Genomic DNA, 18,888 nt, shown 5'->3' on the forward strand with positions numbered 1-18,888 from the left:
ATGGATTTGTAGTACTTCCAATAATTGCAGTACTCATTCTTTGCAATTGGAAACAATGTTGTCGACACCTTTAGAATGATGTTTTTGTGATGATACAATTAGCATTGTACGTAGGCTGCCTGTGAGGCTTGTTGATAGTGGAGAGTAGGGGGCAAAATCCTTTTGGCGGGAGGGAAAATGCTTGTATGATGCTTAAATCTGCACAAGGAAAGAGCAGATTTGACTTACGAATATGTAGATTTTGTAAAATGCATCTGTCATATGAAGGGTGGAGAAAGGGTTACTGAAATTTGCAGGGGATGAATGTGTTTTGTTAAGCCACTTGGTCAAAGTTTTTTACGAGTTTTTGCAGAATGGAAGAGAGGGTTAGGATTGTGTGGCTGACGCAATTAATGTTATGTGGACTGTTATGTGAATTTGTACGAAGTTTTGTAATAAAATCTATAATACCCAAGCATTTTTCTTATAAGAATAATTCAATCTCTCTAGTAATTGTAAGAAGTTTTTCTTACTTGTTAGAGCAGGTGTTCAAACTGTTTGACCCTATCAATTGCATGCCTAATTGCAAGAATTTCAATCCGATTTGGCTTGTGCTTTATTTTTGAGCAAATAGGATGCAGTTTACGAGATGTGTTTATGGCTCTGTTTGCCCATGGCTTGGAAAAAGAAAGTGGCGTGAAACTATAGCAATATTTGATTGATGTGTGAAAAAGTAATATGGAAAAGTGGAAAAAAAAAAAAAAGATTTTGTAGTGATTTTTTATTTATTTAAATAGTAATAAAATGTGATTGATGTAATGTAAAAAGTAAGAATGTTGAAAGTTGAATTTGAGATGAATAGTATGAAGGGTTTTTTTAATCTATTGGCAAACAACCCCCATAGGTGAGTGTGTTTTGTTAGCATAAAAAGGGTAGAGAGATGGGATTTAGTATCATGTAGACTAAAAGTTTTTTGTTGTTCTCAAATCGTTTTCAATCAAATCAAGTTGAGATGTGAAAGGTTTGACTTTGTTTTTGTAATTTACTAATAGGAGTATATTTAACATTAGGATCTTGTGGATTGAAAATGTGATTTTAAATGAGATTGTAAAAAATAATTATTTAAAAAGTGGAGTTATTAATAAAAAGTTACAAATTCAATTGAGAATTGTCGGTAGAAATTACTCAAAGGGTGATGATAAAAGTAGGTATGGAGACAGCAAATTAAAGTGAAGGAATATTATATGGTTATAGGTAAGACTCATAAGAGATGTAAAGAAGGCTGCTTTGCAAAAGAATATTATACAACAAAGACGTGTTGAAATCCAGCTTCAATTATTAACAATTTCGTCGTCCTTGCAATGATCAAGCACATGCAAATGCCGACGGGATTGTCAGGATGCTAAAACCAATCGAATAATCTTCTTCTATCGTTCATCTTTGCCTGCCTCTCTAAATTATATGCTTTATAATTTCTTACACAATGAAATATCCAAACATGTGTTTTTCTTTTCTTTTCTTTTCTTTTTCCTGTTTATGTTTTGTTTTTGGATAATTTTAGTGGATCATACTTATTGATAATTTACAAGAAGAAAACTTGAATCTTTGTCTATGGCATTTGGCTATTGGCCATCATGGACTCTTCTTCTCTGGAAAAAGAAATCCAATGGCGGCTGTGGGCATGGCTGTAACTGGGCCCTGCAAGTTCTGTCAGTTTCTGGACTCTGGCTCATTTCATATTCTATACCAATAACCAGGTCCAATAATTCAAGGGGCAGTTAAAATGTATGATAAAGTTATTTAGGTGGAGTGTCATGATAAAGCTTTTTATTTTTATTTTTAATCAAAATAAAAAGTATTAATAAACAACTCAACATACAAAACATTCATAAAAACACAAAAGTTGTTTTCACCTTTCCGTAGTACTAGCAACGTAAATCCGACACAAATTCAACACAAAAATAGTTGGTTAGGGCTTTTTATATATATATATATATAGCATTAACTATGCCTTGCACAATCCAAATCCAACACGCAACATAAAAGCCGATAACTTTTGACACAATCTGCAAATTAGCACGAATTTAATACAAAATTAGTAAATTATGGTTAAAAAGTCTAACCTATTCAATTAAATAGGTTGAATTAAAGTTATCCTATATAAAACAAGCTAACATAAAGCATAAGCCTTTTTTGAAAACCCACAACTATAATTCATTCACAAAATTTAAAAGGGTAAATGATTTTTTTCTTCGTGAATCTTTCTCCTTCTTCTAATTTTTAAAATTATCATTGAATGTGTGAAGTTAATGTGGTATAATACATGAGCATGGTAAATTTAATAATTATTTTAAAAATTGAAAAGATGAGAGAAAAAAAAAAAAAAAAAAAAAGAGTACAGCAATCTCATTTAAAAAACATGCAATTTTTTCCAAAGTAAATGTTGAATGGGATTTGCATTCCAGTGATGTAGGTGACGTCATCACCTTGCCTCACACAAGTGGGAAACTTCCGATCATTGTAAGAGACTGAAAAGGGAACACTGGGTCCAAGATGTGCAGTGCACCACACCACACCAAACAAACCGTGTCATCAGTCAAAGTGTCACGGGGCTAATTTTTCACCTTCAACCAGCCACGTGATGGCCCTAAGCAACGCACCACACCGCGCCTTAGGCAGCCAACTCACCCTCACCAACTGAGGTTAGTGGAAAGCCAAGCACAGCACAAGCACAGCACACTTACTTTTTACGGGAGCAACACCTCCCAACCTTTACAATTCCCTCAACGAATCTGTACAAGGACGGACTAGGGTCCACAGCACACTTTGGAGCCCTTAGTCTCAACACCAACTCAGCCCTAAGGCTTACAAGAGATACATGAATGACCCAGCCACCAAGGCTTTACAAGACAACAATGAAACTCTCACACAGCCCACTGTTTCTCACTACAAAGTCACTCAGCACTCCCCCAAGTGTGTGGCCCTTTTCCACAACACTTGTCTGTTACAAGCAAACCAGAATCTCCTATCTAGCAGCAAGCAACATCGGCCTCCAGCAGCACTTCGGCAGTCTCCAGCACACACAAGCCTTCTCTGCCCTAAGCACCCCTTCAGCTCACTTTGAGCTCTCAAGCTACAGCCAAGCTTTCTCTCTTAGCTTTTCTGTACTCTCCAGCTTCCTGAGACTTCTCAGCCTGTTCCAACAAGCAGCCATGCCTTGCTTAAATAAGCCCCAGCATGGTTCTCAGCTCATGGCAGTGGGCTGCCACCTGGCTCCAGCCCACTGCACCCAATGTAGCTACCAACAGGCATGCTGCCTCTCTTCAGCATGCCCTGCACCAGCCAACCACGTGTTGCAGGCCCCCTTGGCCCATTTGAATTCGTCCAACCCCTTCAGCTTGTGCACTGCCACAAGGCAGCCAACTTGTAGCCATCAGGAGGAAGGGCTTTGCTGCAGTGGGCTGACACCTGGCTCCAGCCCACTGCCTGTTGCAGCTTCACCATTTCCAGCAAGCAACCAGCCACCTGGACCATGCTCCTTGGTCCATTCGAATTCAGCCAACACCTTCAGCTGATACTGCTACAAGGCAACTCATTTGTAGCATGCTTTGCTGCAGTGGGCTGCCACCTGGTTGCAGCCCACAGCATGGTGCAACATGGTCTCCTCCAGCAAGCAGCCTGCCCCCTGGACCATGCTCCTTGGTCCATTTGAATCCAGCCAACGCCCTTGCTTAGCTTGCTGCCACAAGGCAGCCCTTGCAGCTCTACTGCAAGCTCCAGCTGCACCATTGAGGCCCAGCAAGTTTCCTACCACCTGTCCAAGTCCTGCAGGCAAGGCAGAACACCACTCTGCCCACTGTAGCAGGCAATGATCAGCCATGGGGCTTGGCCAGCGCCCCACACCATCCCACTGCTACACTCAAGGTCTTTCAGCCTTCCAACTCCACTGCAAGGCAATCATAGCACCCTGGCACAGCAGGTCTTCTTGAACAAGGCAAGGGCACCATGTGGCTGATCCAGCAAGCCACACCATGCTCAACAGCACCATCACTTGGGCAGGACAGTGCCACCACGTGGCCACTGCCTGCAGGCATTTTCCAGCATAACTCAAAGGCATCTTGGGCGCCATGTGGCCCCTCTCAGCAGCATACTGCACCATGGTCCAGACAGACAAGCATACAAGGGCCTGGGCCACGCCCAGCCCACTCACACAAGCCATCCCAGCAATCCATGCGCCCCACAGCAGCTCTTGGGCCAACAGCAACATGCCCAAGCACCTTGACAGTGCATGGGCCACTCCCTTTGATCCTTTGCAGCAAGCTTTAGCCTTCTCCAAGCAGCATCCTCAACCTAGGCATGCCCCTTCATGCCTTGGCTTAGTGGCCAGCAGGGGTGCAAAGCACTCATGCCCCTGCTGCCACACCACAGCCACATTAGGGCCGTGACAAACCACCCCCACTAGATGAAGTCGACGCCCTCGTCGACTGTGTGGGTGAACTCTCCGGGGCCTTCACCCGGTCCTTTCCAGAAGCTAATTGAGGCAACTCCATCATGGCCTCAGGTTGCACAAAATTTTCTGATGGATGCCCTTCACCTTGGTCACCCAACCTTTCATGCTTTGGCTGCGCCTTGGCCACAGTATCATTGGGCCTTTGCAGCCACCTCAGCTTCTTCTCCTTTTGCTCACGCACTTTCATCTTGCTTGTGAGCTTCCATTTCCGGCCTGTTCCCTTCACTCGTGGTGCGTCCACCACTTGAACACAGCTCGGTGGTACCATCCCAGCTTGTGGCACCGATTGTAGTGCTCCTAACTGCACTTGGAGGGGATTCATCCTTGCAGCAACTCCAGCTCCTGCATCCTCCTCCTGATCATCCATGATCCTTAGAGCATTCACTTGCTCTTTCTTTGGGCAGTCTCTTGCCCTATGTGGTCCGCCACATATGAAGCAACCAAAGTCCCGCTTGCCTTTGGACAGCTTCTCAGCATCATTGGGCTTGCCTTTGCTCACTGCATTGGCTTCCTCGCCCTGCTTCCTCTTGCCATTGTCCCTGAACTTGGACTTGGCCTTGGGCTCCTTCTCCCCTTCACCTCTCTCTTGGTGAAAGTCTACCAGCCCATCTGCGGCAGCTATGGCAGTAGCCACATCTTTGACTCCCTGCCTCCGCAGCTCAAGTTGTGCCCACACCTGTAGGCCAGACATGAAGTTGTACAGCTTGTCTGCTTCCGACATGTCCTTGATATCCAGCATCAAGGAGCTGAACTGCTTCACATACTCACGCACCGAGGTAGTATGTCTCAGCTTCTTCAGCGCATCCCTAGCAACCCACGCTGTATTGCAAGGCAGGAACTGATCCCTTAGCTCCTTCTGCAACTCCTTCCATGTCTCAATGGATGGCTTCCCCGCATTGGCAGCATCTTCCAACCGGGTCCTCCACCACAGCTTAGCATCACCCGATAAATACATCGAAGTGATGTTTACCCTCTCATTTTCTGGAATATGGGCAGCTTTGAAGTACTGCTCCATGTCCCACAAGAAGTTCTCCAACTCCTTGGCACTACGAACACCAGTAAAGGGTAACGGTTCTGGCACCCGCAGCTTCCTTGGGACCTCCCCACCACTAGGAGTCCCACTTATGGCCTTCTTGATGACCCCAAGTTCGGCCTCATACCTTGCTGAGAATGCCTTCATCTCATCTTGCAAGGCTTCAATCTGCTCCAACAGCTTCCCATTGCGATGGACATGCAACTCAGCTTGCTCGTCTAGTTGCTCTCCCACCCGTTGCAAAAGCTTTGAAGACAGCTCTCCAAGGGACTGTCGCATAGTCTCAACGTCCCTTTGGGCCTCCTTGACCCGCTCAAAGAGTGTTGAGGAGGAACCTTCTTCCTCTGGCCCTCCAAGAATGGCTTCCAACCGAGCCACCCTATCCTTCAAGTTCTGTGTTGTACCTCCCGTCATGACTTCACCACGATCTTGTGTACTCAACCTGGCTCTGATACCAGTTGTCACGGGGCTAATTTTTCACCTTCAACCAGCCACGTGATGGCCCTAAGCAACGCACCACACCGCGCCTTAGGCAGCCAACTCACCCTCACCAACTGAGGTTAGTGGAAAGCCAAGCACAGCACAAGCACAGCACACTTACTTTTTACGGGAGCAACACCTCCCAACCTTTACAATTCCCTCAACGAATCTGTACAAGGACGGACTAGGGTCCACAGCACACTTTGGAGCCCTTAGTCTCAACACCAACTCAGCCCTAAGGCTTACAAGAGATACATGAATGACCCAGCCACCAAGGCTTTACAAGACAACAATGAAACTCTCACACAGCCCACTGTTTCTCACTACAAAGTCACTCAGCACTCCCCCAAGTGTGTGGCCCTTTTCCACAACACTTGTCTGTTACAAGCAAACCAGAATCTCCTATCTAGCAGCAAGCAACATCGGCCTCCAGCAGCACTTCGGCAGTCTCCAGCACACACAAGCCTTCTCTGCCCTAAGCACCCCTTCAGCTCACTTTGAGCTCTCAAGCTACAGCCAAGCTTTCTCTCTTAGCTTTTCTGTACTCTCCAGCTTCCTGAGACTTCTCAGCCTGCTCCAACAAGCAGCCATGCCTTGCTTAAATAAGCCCCAGCATGGTTCTCAGCTCATGGCAGTGGGCTGCCACCTGGCTCCAGCCCACTGCACCCAATGTAGCTACCAACAGGCATGCTGCCTCTCTTCAGCATGCCCTGCACCAGCCAACCACGTGTTGCAGGCCCCCTTGGCCCATTTGAATTCGTCCAACCCCTTCAGCTTGTGCACTGCCACAAGGCAGCCAACTTGTAGCCATCAGGAGGAAGGGCTTTGCTGCAGTGGGCTGACACCTGGCTCCAGCCCACTGCCTGTTGCAGCTTCACCATTTCCAGCAAGCAACCAGCCACCTGGACCATGCTCCTTGGTCCATTCGAATTCAGCCAACACCTTCAGCTGATACTGCTACAAGGCAACTCATTTGTAGCATGCTTTGCTGCAGTGGGCTGCCACCTGGTTGCAGCCCACAGCATGGTGCAACATGGTCTCCTCCAGCAAGCAGCCTGCCCCCTGGACCATGCTCCTTGGTCCATTTGAATCCAGCCAACGCCCTTGCTTAGCTTGCTGCCACAAGGCAGCCCTTGCAGCTCTACTGCAAGCTCCAGCTGCACCATTGAGGCCCAGCAAGTTTCCTACCACCTGTCCAAGTCCTGCAGGCAAGGCAGAACACCACTCTGCCCACTGTAGCAGGCAATGATCAGCCATGGGGCTTGGCCAGCGCCCCACACCATCCCACTGCTACACTCAAGGTCTTTCAGCCTTCCAACTCCACTGCAAGGCAATCATAGCACCCTGGCACAGCAGGTCTTCTTGAACAAGGCAAGGGCACCATGTGGCTGATCCAGCAAGCCACACCATGCTCAACAGCACCATCACTTGGGCAGGACAGTGCCACCACGTGGCCACTGCCTGCAGGCATTTTCCAGCATAACTCAAAGGCATCTTGGGCGCCATGTGGCCCCTCTCAGCAGCATACTGCACCATGGTCCAGACAGACAAGCATACAAGGGCCTGGGCCACGCCCAGCCCACTCACACAAGCCATCCCAGCAATCCATGCGCCCCACAGCAGCTCTTGGGCCAACAGCAACATGCCCAAGCACCTTGACAGTGCATGGGCCACTCCCTTTGATCCTTTGCAGCAAGCTTTAGCCTTCTCCAAGCAGCATCCTCAACCTAGGCATGCCCCTTCATGCCTTGGCTTAGTGGCCAGCAGGGGTGCAAAGCACTCATGCCCCTGCTGCCACACCACAGCCACATTAGGGCCGTGACACAAAGACTTTGGGGAATGTATGTTTTAAATGCTTTTCATCCCCATTTTTCTTTGCTTCACTTCCCACCCAACTTCTTCTGTCAGGCCTTGTACGGTTTCTCTGCATTTTTATTTTCTTTAATCTATAAAAGCAATACAAGGAAAGCAGGGAAAATATATCAAATGAGAAACAAGACAAAATGGGGGGAAATCAAACAATTGGAATTTGAAAACCATTATCAATGCCTATATATAATCTAAGCTTAATTTATATAATCTTATATAGATGGTTAAACCTAATATACAGCAATTTTGTCACAGCGTATGTGAACCCGACAAAATTTTAATACGAAATTAACAAGTTATAATTTATGGGTTTAATTCGTTTAATTAAATTGATTGAATTATAATTTACTTATATATATATATATATATATATATATATATATACATTTACATGACTCAATCTGACATACAAACACGAATTAATATCTTTAAGCCAACAAGTATTAATGAGAGTTGCCGACTCAACTCGAAATTAACCAGGCTTCTTTACATATATGTCTATGTAAATGGATGGACTCACACGTGTGAGTCAATTAGCATGGGACTAAATTAAAAGATGGAGCAGAAATCATGTTGGCTTTTCATGACCGTGAAGTTACAAACTAGCTAGCTAAAATGACCTGAAGGAGAAAATTACAGTTCAAAAAGCACCGACTAATAAATAGACATAGGTGCCATTTTTTATATTTCAATTTGGAATATGACCATTAAGTTCTTCGCTATTAAATAAATAAAACTTCTCCTCTGAAAATAACTTACAGAAAGCGACTCAACCTTGAAGAAATAATAAATAAATAAATTAAATTAAATTTCGAATCCAATGTACGGCTATACACACAGATAAGCACGATTTCATGTCCTCTTTGGTACTTGTGCATATCATATTATTCTCAAACCTCGTCGTAATGAAAAATTATATTTTCACTTTTCAGTAATTTGTTGTTTTGAAAGGTCGAACAATATTATTAAATTTATTGTCTGATTAAGAGATGAATTGCTCAAAATATTTTCTTTTTGGAAATATTATATTTGAAATCATTAAAACTGAAATAGTAACAAGTAATACAAAGTCAGAAAATAATTTATAAATATTTTAAAATTATATTCTTTATTTTGATAACACGTCAAAAGTCTTTTTCCTATAAAATTAATATCTTCCAAAATGCATAAAAGAAACGGATGCTTTACGAATGGACAAGACGATGAGCCCGCCCGCCATGTTGGGCTGACTTGTAGGCTGTGCTGGTGTCGGCGACAAACCCATGGGGGGTAATAATGACTGACAAACATCATATTTAAAATCCTGCAGTAAAAGAGCACAAAGTCAAAAAGAAAATTGTAAAAATGATATGAAACTCCCTTTTCGTTCATTTTCTTTTTCCTTTTTCTATCTCTCTAAACCAGAACCGACAGCACAAGGTTGTTGATAATATGTGGAAGTGCTTTTTCCCTTTGGTCTGATTAACTGTGTTAAAGTTCAGTGGTTTCTGTTTTATTCTTGGGAAAATGAAAATGAAGCCACAAGAAAAAGAAAAAGAAAAATAGAACAAATAACCAACGCTGATATATATATATATAAGGGCTGTGGGCCTAAGTTTCTTGATGGACTGATTATTTGGAGTTTGGCCTAACAATATGCTCTAAAAAAAAAAAAAAAAAAAAAGCAATAAAAGCTGGTTCGTCACAAAATTCATATTAAAAATAAATCAATAGATCACCTCTTAATAATGCATGGAAGATGTCTTCCCCACATTTTCTGTACAAAAGTAACAATTGGTTGAAGGGCATGTGGGATGCACATGCTATTCAATAATATGGTTGAGCTTTGTGTTTCAGCCACTAAATGGAACTGCAGTTGAGTGCATATCTTAAGGAAAGATAGTCTTCCTATCTAATGCGAGAAGACTTATCGTCAATATTCATAGTCTAGTTCACTGAAAGCAATAAACATGGTGGAAGACCGACTATAAGTCTATATATAACAATATCTCTCTTTTATTCTATAATTATGATACCCTCATTTTCATGTCACCTTATCTAAAAAATCAATTCCACGGCAATTACAATGACTCGAAACTAGTTATAGGCCGTCTCTTTTGTGACTCGACAACAAACTGCGTCTTATCATATATTTGAAGTGGTAGTTGGCTATAATACCAAATAATATAAATTTCATGTACAATTCATTCTTCAAAATTATCTTACAATGAAATGGTGTTTAAAAAATTATATACATAAGATTAAAATTACACTTAAGTTATATAAGACATTTAAGATCGTAATAGTATTGTAAAGTTAGAGTCCAAATTCATAATCTTTATTTCTTAAATACTTTATTAGAGATGGAGACCATGACCATAACTTTCTTCTTTTATATTATTTAATTTTTTTTTTAGAACTTTTAGCTTGATAATGAATTAAAGTGTTAGGTCACATGTATGAAAAAGGAAAAATATATATAGAAGTTAGATCCCATTGTAGGCAGGCAGGCTTCCACTATTTTTCTGGTTTGGCCGTCTCTTTCAATCTTCAAAAACCAACCGGTCAACTTTTTCTCCTTCAATAAAGATGACCTGCCAAGGAGGCACGTCCCTCTGGTCCCTTTGTGGCACAACGTGGCAACCCCGGCATTGTATTTTACTCCACTCAATTAACTCTAGGCTAGAAGAACAGGTCGTACGATCAGATGAGGTGGCCAAACTGATGGACGATAATTAATGGGTTTTTTTTTTTTTGTTGAAATCGATAGAAATTTTTTTATTCTGGATATTTAAATAAGTTCTCATAAATCTTATATTTCCGATTGATCAAATTTAAGTTATTTTTTGAGCGTGGAATAAATCATTATATTATAAAATAATTAATCGGGGACATGAATCAATATGAGATGACTGTAAACGTTCAAATATATTTGGAACAAAGAGGAGGAAATATTTCCAAGTTATGAATTGTTCGTTGACAGATTCAATTTAATTCGAGGGAGAGAAAAATGTTATACGGGCTTATGCAAATCCATAATTACAGTTTTACATTATAAATGAAAGTCCTAAATTCATGATAATAAATTAATAAAAAAAAAATGCTTGCAATATTAGAGGTAATTATTAGCATGTACGAGTAATTTAGCCAATCCTATAGGAGAAGAGTTTGAAAGTTGCCGAACTCTTTAATTATAGGATGTTTCGGCCACTTCTTAAAAATTTTATTTGTTGTGAGTCACATAGAATAAACAGTCTAAATTAGACATATTAAACCGCTCTATCAAAACATGACAGTCAAATTTTAGTCGATGAGAGTATAAAGATATTTACCTCAATCCACTTCAAAAGGGTACGTGGTGGCTCATTTAACCTAATTTGTAAAAAACCAAGTAAAACTTACCAATCGTAAAATAGAAGGCGAGCAGCAAAGAGCTTTCCTAGACGTGGATGGTTCAACTAGAGGAGGAGCTAGAGGCAAATATTGAAAATATCTTGTTTGATTCGGTGCAAATTAAAGACTTACAGCCACATTTTTTTCCCCCTTTTGGTACAAGTACACCGTGCTTTTGTTTTATGTTTTTTTCAAGGTAAAAAAGGATAGGGACAATTTAAAAATATAATAATCCTGTGTACAGCAATCTATCTACAATGAGATTACAATTGAAATAGCATATATATGGAATCATTCTCACAGGATTTGATAACCAGTAAGTCATGAGTCCAATGTTTAGATATGACATTATTCTCTTAGTTATTACCAAAAAGGAAAAATAAAATCATTTTAATTGGAGTATTAGTGCTAATTACATATGCATTATTATTTTAAAATGATTAGTTAAATTACAATTAAAGCTTCTTAAAATTGTTTAAAAAGCTTAGTCTTTGGTAATAAAAGATTAATGTGTACCATTTATTTTCGCAGCGTTGTATCGGTCATCGTGTGTCTTAAGTTGAAAATGTCATGTCGGTAACTGATGCCGCGTAGTTATCCCTACTTGTGTTGTGTATGTGGAAGAAAAGGACACCTAGTAGTAGTGATCAACTGATGATTCATCACTGATGGTTGAAATGAATTAGTAAATGAGGTAGATCAGTAATCTTGTGGCACCAATGCGAAGCACACCAACTTTGTCTAAGCAGATTAGCTGTCTTAAAAATAAATATATACAAGAAAGAATCGATATGCTACCATATTTATGACTTGGGCTTTCAGCAATGAAATTTAAAATATATATATTGCTGACATATTTTACTTTGACTCAAAGAGAGAGAGAGAGAGAGAGAGTATTATAAAAAGCTTTCGTGATCTTTCCATCTCAGTTTTCACCACCACACCAACCATAACATGCCAAGACCACCACCACTCGGCCACCGTCAACTCTCACTCCTTCTCCTCATTATCCTCTCGCTCACCACCAATGCCGCCACCGCCCAACAATTCCGGGAGGCCCCCAAGTTCTACAACTCCCCGACCTGCCCTTCTATTTCTCCAACCACCACAACAAGTACCACAGAGTATATCTGCTCCGATCAGGCAGTCCACGTGGCGATGACTCTCGACGCGGCTTACCTCCGCGGCTCAATGGCCGCCATTCTCTCCGTCCTCCAACACTCCTCCTGCCCAGAAAACGTCTTCTTCCACTTCGTCTCCTCCTCCTCCTCCTCCAATCTCCTCAGCGCCTCCCTCTCCGCTTCCTTCCCATATCTGAAGTTCCGAGTCTACCACTTCGACCACTCAGCCGTCTCAGGCCTCATCTCCACCTCCATCCGAGCAGCCCTGGACTGCCCTCTCAACTACGCGCGCAATTACCTAGCCAATCTCCTCCCTTCATGTGTCCGCCGCGTCGTCTACCTCGACTCCGACCTGGTCCTCGTCGACGACATTGCAAAGCTCGCCGCGACACCGCTCGGCGACAAGACCGTTCTCGCCGCTCCCGAGTACTGCAACGCCAACTTCACCTCCTACTTCACGCCGTCGTTTTGGTCCAACCCGTCTCTTTCCCTCACCTTCGAAGGCCGCGAGGCGTGTTACTTCAACACCGGCGTGATGGTCATCGACTTGCAGCGGTGGCGATCCGGGGACTATACGACGAAGATAGTGGAGTGGATGGAGCTCCAGAAGCGGATGAGGATCTACGAGCTCGGCTCTCTGCCACCGTTTTTGCTGGTTTTCGCCGGGAACATAGCTCCAGTGGATCACCGGTGGAACCAACACGGGCTCGGCGGTGACAACTTTCGTGGGTTGTGTAGGGATTTGCATCCGGGTCCGGTGAGTCTCTTGCATTGGAGTGGGAAGGGAAAACCATGGGCTAGGCTCGACGCCAACCGGCCCTGCCCTTTGGATGCGTTGTGGGCTCCTTATGATCTGTTGCAGACACAGTTCGCCATCGAGACTTAGAAATGGTATAATTGATTTTTCACTTAATAAATCTTTTTTTATATATATTACTATTTTTTTGAAATTTTGAGAGGATCGATCCAATCCAAGTGTTAAACATCTCTGTCTCTCTCTGTCTCTTTGTACATTATACAGCCATTAACAGATCTTACAGAAATGAAGCCTGTTTTTGTTTTTGTTGTTGTTGTTTCTGTTCCTGGGAGAACAGTGAATGAGAATTAAGGTTACTAAAGATGGAAGAAGGAGTCATGTAGTTTATTCGACTTTCTTCTTTTGGCTGTAAATGATTTGCATTTCTTACATTATATATATGAAGTTCAGACAAGTAGATTATTTGTTTCATGTTTAATTCCTTCATTCTTCTGATATCTTTCTGGGTTATTGTTTGATGCACTTGAATTGAACCCAGAAACCTCAATATACATATATCAATGGGTAATTAATAGACCGCCGATGCTGGTAGCTAGATTTTGGGCAAATTAAGTTATTTTATTTAAATAAACTTTGATGGGGTCAATTTAATTAATTAATTACCATGTAAAACGTTTTGCAAATGACAGTACCTATTCAGCTGTAATACGAAATCAAACTGGACAATTATGAATTTATGAAGGCAATCAATTGAACTCATCGATCTTTTCCAACTTTAATTCGAATACAAGGCAAATGTATATATGTTGCTTTAATTTGGAATTTCATTTTTGCGTCTAATGTCAGGCCAAAACCAATCATTTCTTAATTTGGGGGATTCGCCAAATGATTACTCTTTGTAATTATAGTTAGTCAAAGGTAAGTTTTTGGCTTTTTTTATTCTTTTTAATAAAGGAAATCTCTTTGGACAAATTAAACTTTTGCTTGAAATTATCAATTTTGTTTAAATTTGATAGAAGAATCCTCGTCCAAGGGAATCAATGGTACTGGCTCTTAATTCTTAAACAGGGAGGCGGGAGCACAAGAAGAAGTATTTGTGACTGGGGAAGGAATGATTGGCGACATATATTAAAAGTTACGTTGGCTTTAGGTGATGAGTCCGAAAATCATGCATGCACTCGCAATGTGAATGAATAATATCTGGTCAGATTTTAACTACTGCTTCTGAGCTTTTTTAACTTTTTCTCAAGACAGAATCTAAAGCACAGATCGTGGCATCCAAGCAAGATTTACGCAGACAAGAAATACCATTAAATTTTTTTTAAAAAAAAATTGGACGCGTTTTCGCTTTTTCTCCCTCTATTTTAAAATTTGTTTCTTCATTGAATGCCTTTAAAGTTAAAGAAAAGGGGGGAAAAAATAATAATTGCAAATGGTAAAGACATTATATATAATATTTCTGTTGTCGGTGGTATTCCCGTTTTACAAAGTATTCGAATACACAAGAGCAGCGTGCATCAAATTAAGGCTGCGTATGGCTAAAGACAATTCTATTCCGTTACCAAAATTGTTTAAATATTTATTAAATAATAGGTTAAATACTAAAAACTCCTTTAGGGCTTGGACACTTTATTTATTTTTTCTTAGATTTTGATTTGTATTACAGGAGATACATGTGATTTTGATAAAGACCAAATTGGTTCTTCCACTCATTGACTGTTAGTTAACGAAAATCTACGTCACTGACATGTGGATCAATTAAAATTCGACACCTGGCATAAGTGGTCATGTCATCACAAATGACGTGGCCACTTAATTAAATTTTTTATTTTTTATAAAATATATATATAAAATAAAAAATAAAAAAAATAAAGCCCTTGGCTATTTGGGGGTGGCCTTTGGCTATGGGGGCGGCCTGGCCAGATAGGGGTGGCCGAGAGTGCTCAAGGGAGTGGCCGAAACCACCCCCAATAGGTATTGGGGGTGGCTCGGCCACCCCATGGAGCTAAGGGGGTGGCCGAAACCACCCCCAATGGTGGTTTGTGGGTGGTGGGTGGTTTCGGCCACCCCTTTGGCTCTATGGGGGTGGCTCAGTACCCACTGGGGGTGGTTTAGGCCACCCCCATGGCCAAAGGTGGTGGCCGAGCCACCCCCAAATGGCCACCCCCCAAATTTTTTTTTTTTTTTTGAAAAAATATATTTTGTTTACTTTTTTTTTAAAAAAAAAATCTCGTTGAATTATATGCTTTATTTAATTCCCCAGTATTTCCATGGAATAGTCTGAAATTTGTAGTGCATTGGAAAACACAACCATGTAATTACTCAAACATGTTTTTGTCCCGTTGATTAAGTTAAACCTAGGAGAAATCTAAGGCTCTCCCATGGAATTCAGTCGACCATCCAGTTATTCTGCCTGCAAGATAATTAATGATCTTTTGAGACTACATAAGGTCAAGTTAATGGGATTATAGATGCTTCAATTACGTGAGATCGATCGATATAATTAAACAATGGCTATAAAGATGGTATATTGTGCATTACAGTCAACTCGATCATTGAAGCTTTGATGCATAAATATAGGAAGATCTAACATGGGAAATATGATTAACATTAATGGTTTATATATATATACATTATTTTAGTTGCCTATCAGGTCAAATCCTTTAATTTGTAGTTGTTAATTAATAGTTGATGGACCGACAGGAACATGGGGGAGTTTGGAGTTTCTCTCTCTGTCTGTCTCAAGAAAGGTTGGTTCCATTCCATGGACCATATTACAACTGATCAGTTTAGGCAAATTCACGTGAAACAGACAGCAATGAGAAATGTAGTTTAATTTCTATGACCAAATTCACCAACTTACGGGACTTCCTTCCTTTGGGGGAAAAAAGGGGGAGGGGGGAATTAGGCTTGGCTCTTGATTTATGCTTTTGCCCGGATTCCCTGCTAGCTAGAGGGATAGAATACCATTTCCCACCAAAAGAAAAAAGAAAAAAAGGAGGTCATGTGTGACTACTTTTCTGTTCATTTTAACGCTAATTCTCAAATGGAGTGTCTTCTTTGACACGGGTGGTAGTGTGAGGGGTATAGATATTACTTTTTAAAATTTGGTGGCAGTGCGAAAGTTGTAATAGTTCACGAGTCTAAAGTCTATTTTCTATTTTTGGGTGTTAAAATTTTGAAAATTAAGATTTTTTTTTTTTTTTTGGAAATAATTTTTAGAGTTAGAATATTTTATGAAAGTGAAAAAATTTGGTTATTTATGTATTACCACAAACAAAGAATAAGAATATTTATTCAATTTCACCTCTTTGCATATTTCCATTCATATTTCTAAGGAATCAACAATATTTCAGGCTCACAAACGTAACCTAATGGTGGGTGACATATTTAGGAAGCCATTAATATATAAATATTGCCCAACAAATAATGAAACATATCTTATCATTTAGTAACATTGCATTCAAAACTACACAGAAAAGAGTTTTTCCTTTAGTTGTTAGCTGTGGTTCAGCAGAGGGGTCGTGACAACTCACTTGTACTCAATCATGGTAATTAGCCCACATGCTCCATACCATTGTATTTTATTTTATTATTATTAAACTAAATTTTAGTTTCTTCTCATTAAATCTGCCACATATTAAAACAATCCAATTCAATTACTCTTGTAGCCACTGCCAACAACCAGTCACTGGGTATAGTTTTCTTCCAATTGAGAAAATTCTTGACGTTTATCAGTATATGATTTTTACGTACATTTTTTTGAAATGGCTTGCGGCAATAGAATTTTTTAATCATATTATTGGAATCCAAATTGTTCCTTGAAGAGTAAGACCCAAATTAATTTCAACCTCTAAGCTATATATAGCCAATGACGCTCTATTTTGTGTAGGGACCATTTTGCTTCAACATCAATATAAGTCATTTAATGGAGGAAGGAAAAAGATTAGCTTAATGTAAAAAATTTGTCATGGGCTCCAAATGACGATGTGGCATTGTGGCTCTCCTACTGCAAGCCCAAGAAGTCCATAAATGGCATAAGAGGTTAGGGCCTTTCTCCTTTCAGTTCCTTTTGTTATTGGGCCATTATGGATTACCATTTTTTTTTTCATTTCCTTTTGTTATTGGGCCAGTCAGTTTTGGTTCGGAGAGAAGTCGCTTTTGGAGACCCAAACAAGGATGTTGGGTCTAGACTCTAGATGGGCATAATGCCATTTTGATTAGGTACATAGTTCTGGAGCTTGTGAGCCCCCCCTTTTTTTTTTCTTTTATACATGTTCGCACAAGATGAGGAAAATAAGAGATAAAAATTTGAACTAGTGATCTTCGTTTTATGAGGCGTGATTTTCAACTGATTAAGCTACCCGTTGGGAACAATTAGTATACTTATTAAGATAATAAGTTGTATATATTTTGAACGATATATATATAGAGTTGTCAATGAATGTAAACACTATGTTTGGTGCTGATCATCTTGTAATTAATTGTATAGTGTTAGCGACTCTTTATAAGAAAATAGCAGTAACGTCACGTATATATTGTAAAATAATGCAATTATCTTGGGAGACTTTACGGTAGCAGACTCAAAAGTCATTGTAGCGATGTGGAGGTGATTTTAAGGGTCCTAATCAAATTTTAATTAGAAAAAAAAAAGCATTTGACTAGACCAATGTTGGTAGTGCTCTAAGCTTATCAACTTTTACGTTTTTCTTCGTTTTATAATGATAGTGGCCCAGTGAGTGTAGATTGATGCTCAGACATGATTTGAAATATATATATATAGAAAAGAGTTAGTGGGTTGTCGACTTGTCGTTTCATAAAAATAGAAATTAATTCATAATTACGTTTACGTTTTGCCCAACTTGGTGCCGAGTTCCCATCATTACTTCTATTCATCGACTAGTTTATCCATCTACAAACAACCTCTCGCCCTTCACGTAATTAATTAAATCGCTCAAGTAATTTGTTGAAATATAACGATGTAATAGTTTTCAAGAGGTAGTCTAACTGGTTGGGACTATGCCTAATAAAATTAAGATCACTAGTTTAAATATATAACGATGTAATGGGTCAATGGTCAAAATTTAGATTTGATTATGATGTTTACTATATTTAGAGTATTTCCAGAATAAGTAAACAAAATAGCTACTAAAAATATACAATTTTTCACTTTAGTTGCTCATTTTTTTATACACTTTAATAGATTTTTTATTCTAATCTTTGTTTTATTTAAATATTATTTTGTGTGGGAGAGAGTGAAAGAAAAAAGAGGAGAAAGTGAGAGATTAAAAAAATAATAAACAAAGTTTATAGTGAATATGCTAATCAACATATTTACCGTTCACACTAGATAAAAAAAGTTAAATTGCATATTCTATTAGAGATGAAAAACACTCATAATAGTCAAATATGACTATTATTAGAGATTTGACTACTTTTTTGATGATGCTCTTAGTAAAGATTTTGATTTCAAACTTTGACATTAAATTGTAATCCATATTAAAGTATTAATTAAATAATTAAATTTATAATTTATAATCAACTTTAGCTTTTGAGATAAATGATAGCTTAAATGCTACTATAGTTCACATGTACGGTTGCTCGACTTGATTTTTGTTTGGGAAAATGTAAATGGCTTAGCTTGTCAGGGGTGAAAGTTCTTGGGTTACCTGATAATCGGTTCTGGCGGGTGGGGTTAGTTATCCGTAAGAGTTTGATTAACGGTAAAAATTATTGTACAATATGTGTTTGCGACGTGCAATTAATT

At 40.0% G+C, this 18,888-nt stretch overlaps 1 pseudogene; it reads left to right on the plus strand.

The window, feature by feature from the left end:
• Window positions 1–12,149: 12,149 nt before the first annotated feature.
• On the plus strand, window positions 12,150–13,565 carry LOC132187208 (putative galacturonosyltransferase-like 1 pseudogene; annotated as a pseudogene).
• The last annotated feature ends 5,323 nt before the right edge of the window (window positions 13,566–18,888 follow it).

The sequence above is a fragment of the Corylus avellana genome, chromosome 6 (genome assembly GCF_965113065.1).
Source record: "Corylus avellana chromosome 6, dhCorAvel1.hap1.2, whole genome shotgun sequence".
Classification (NCBI taxonomy): domain Eukaryota; kingdom Viridiplantae; phylum Streptophyta; class Magnoliopsida; order Fagales; family Betulaceae; genus Corylus; species Corylus avellana.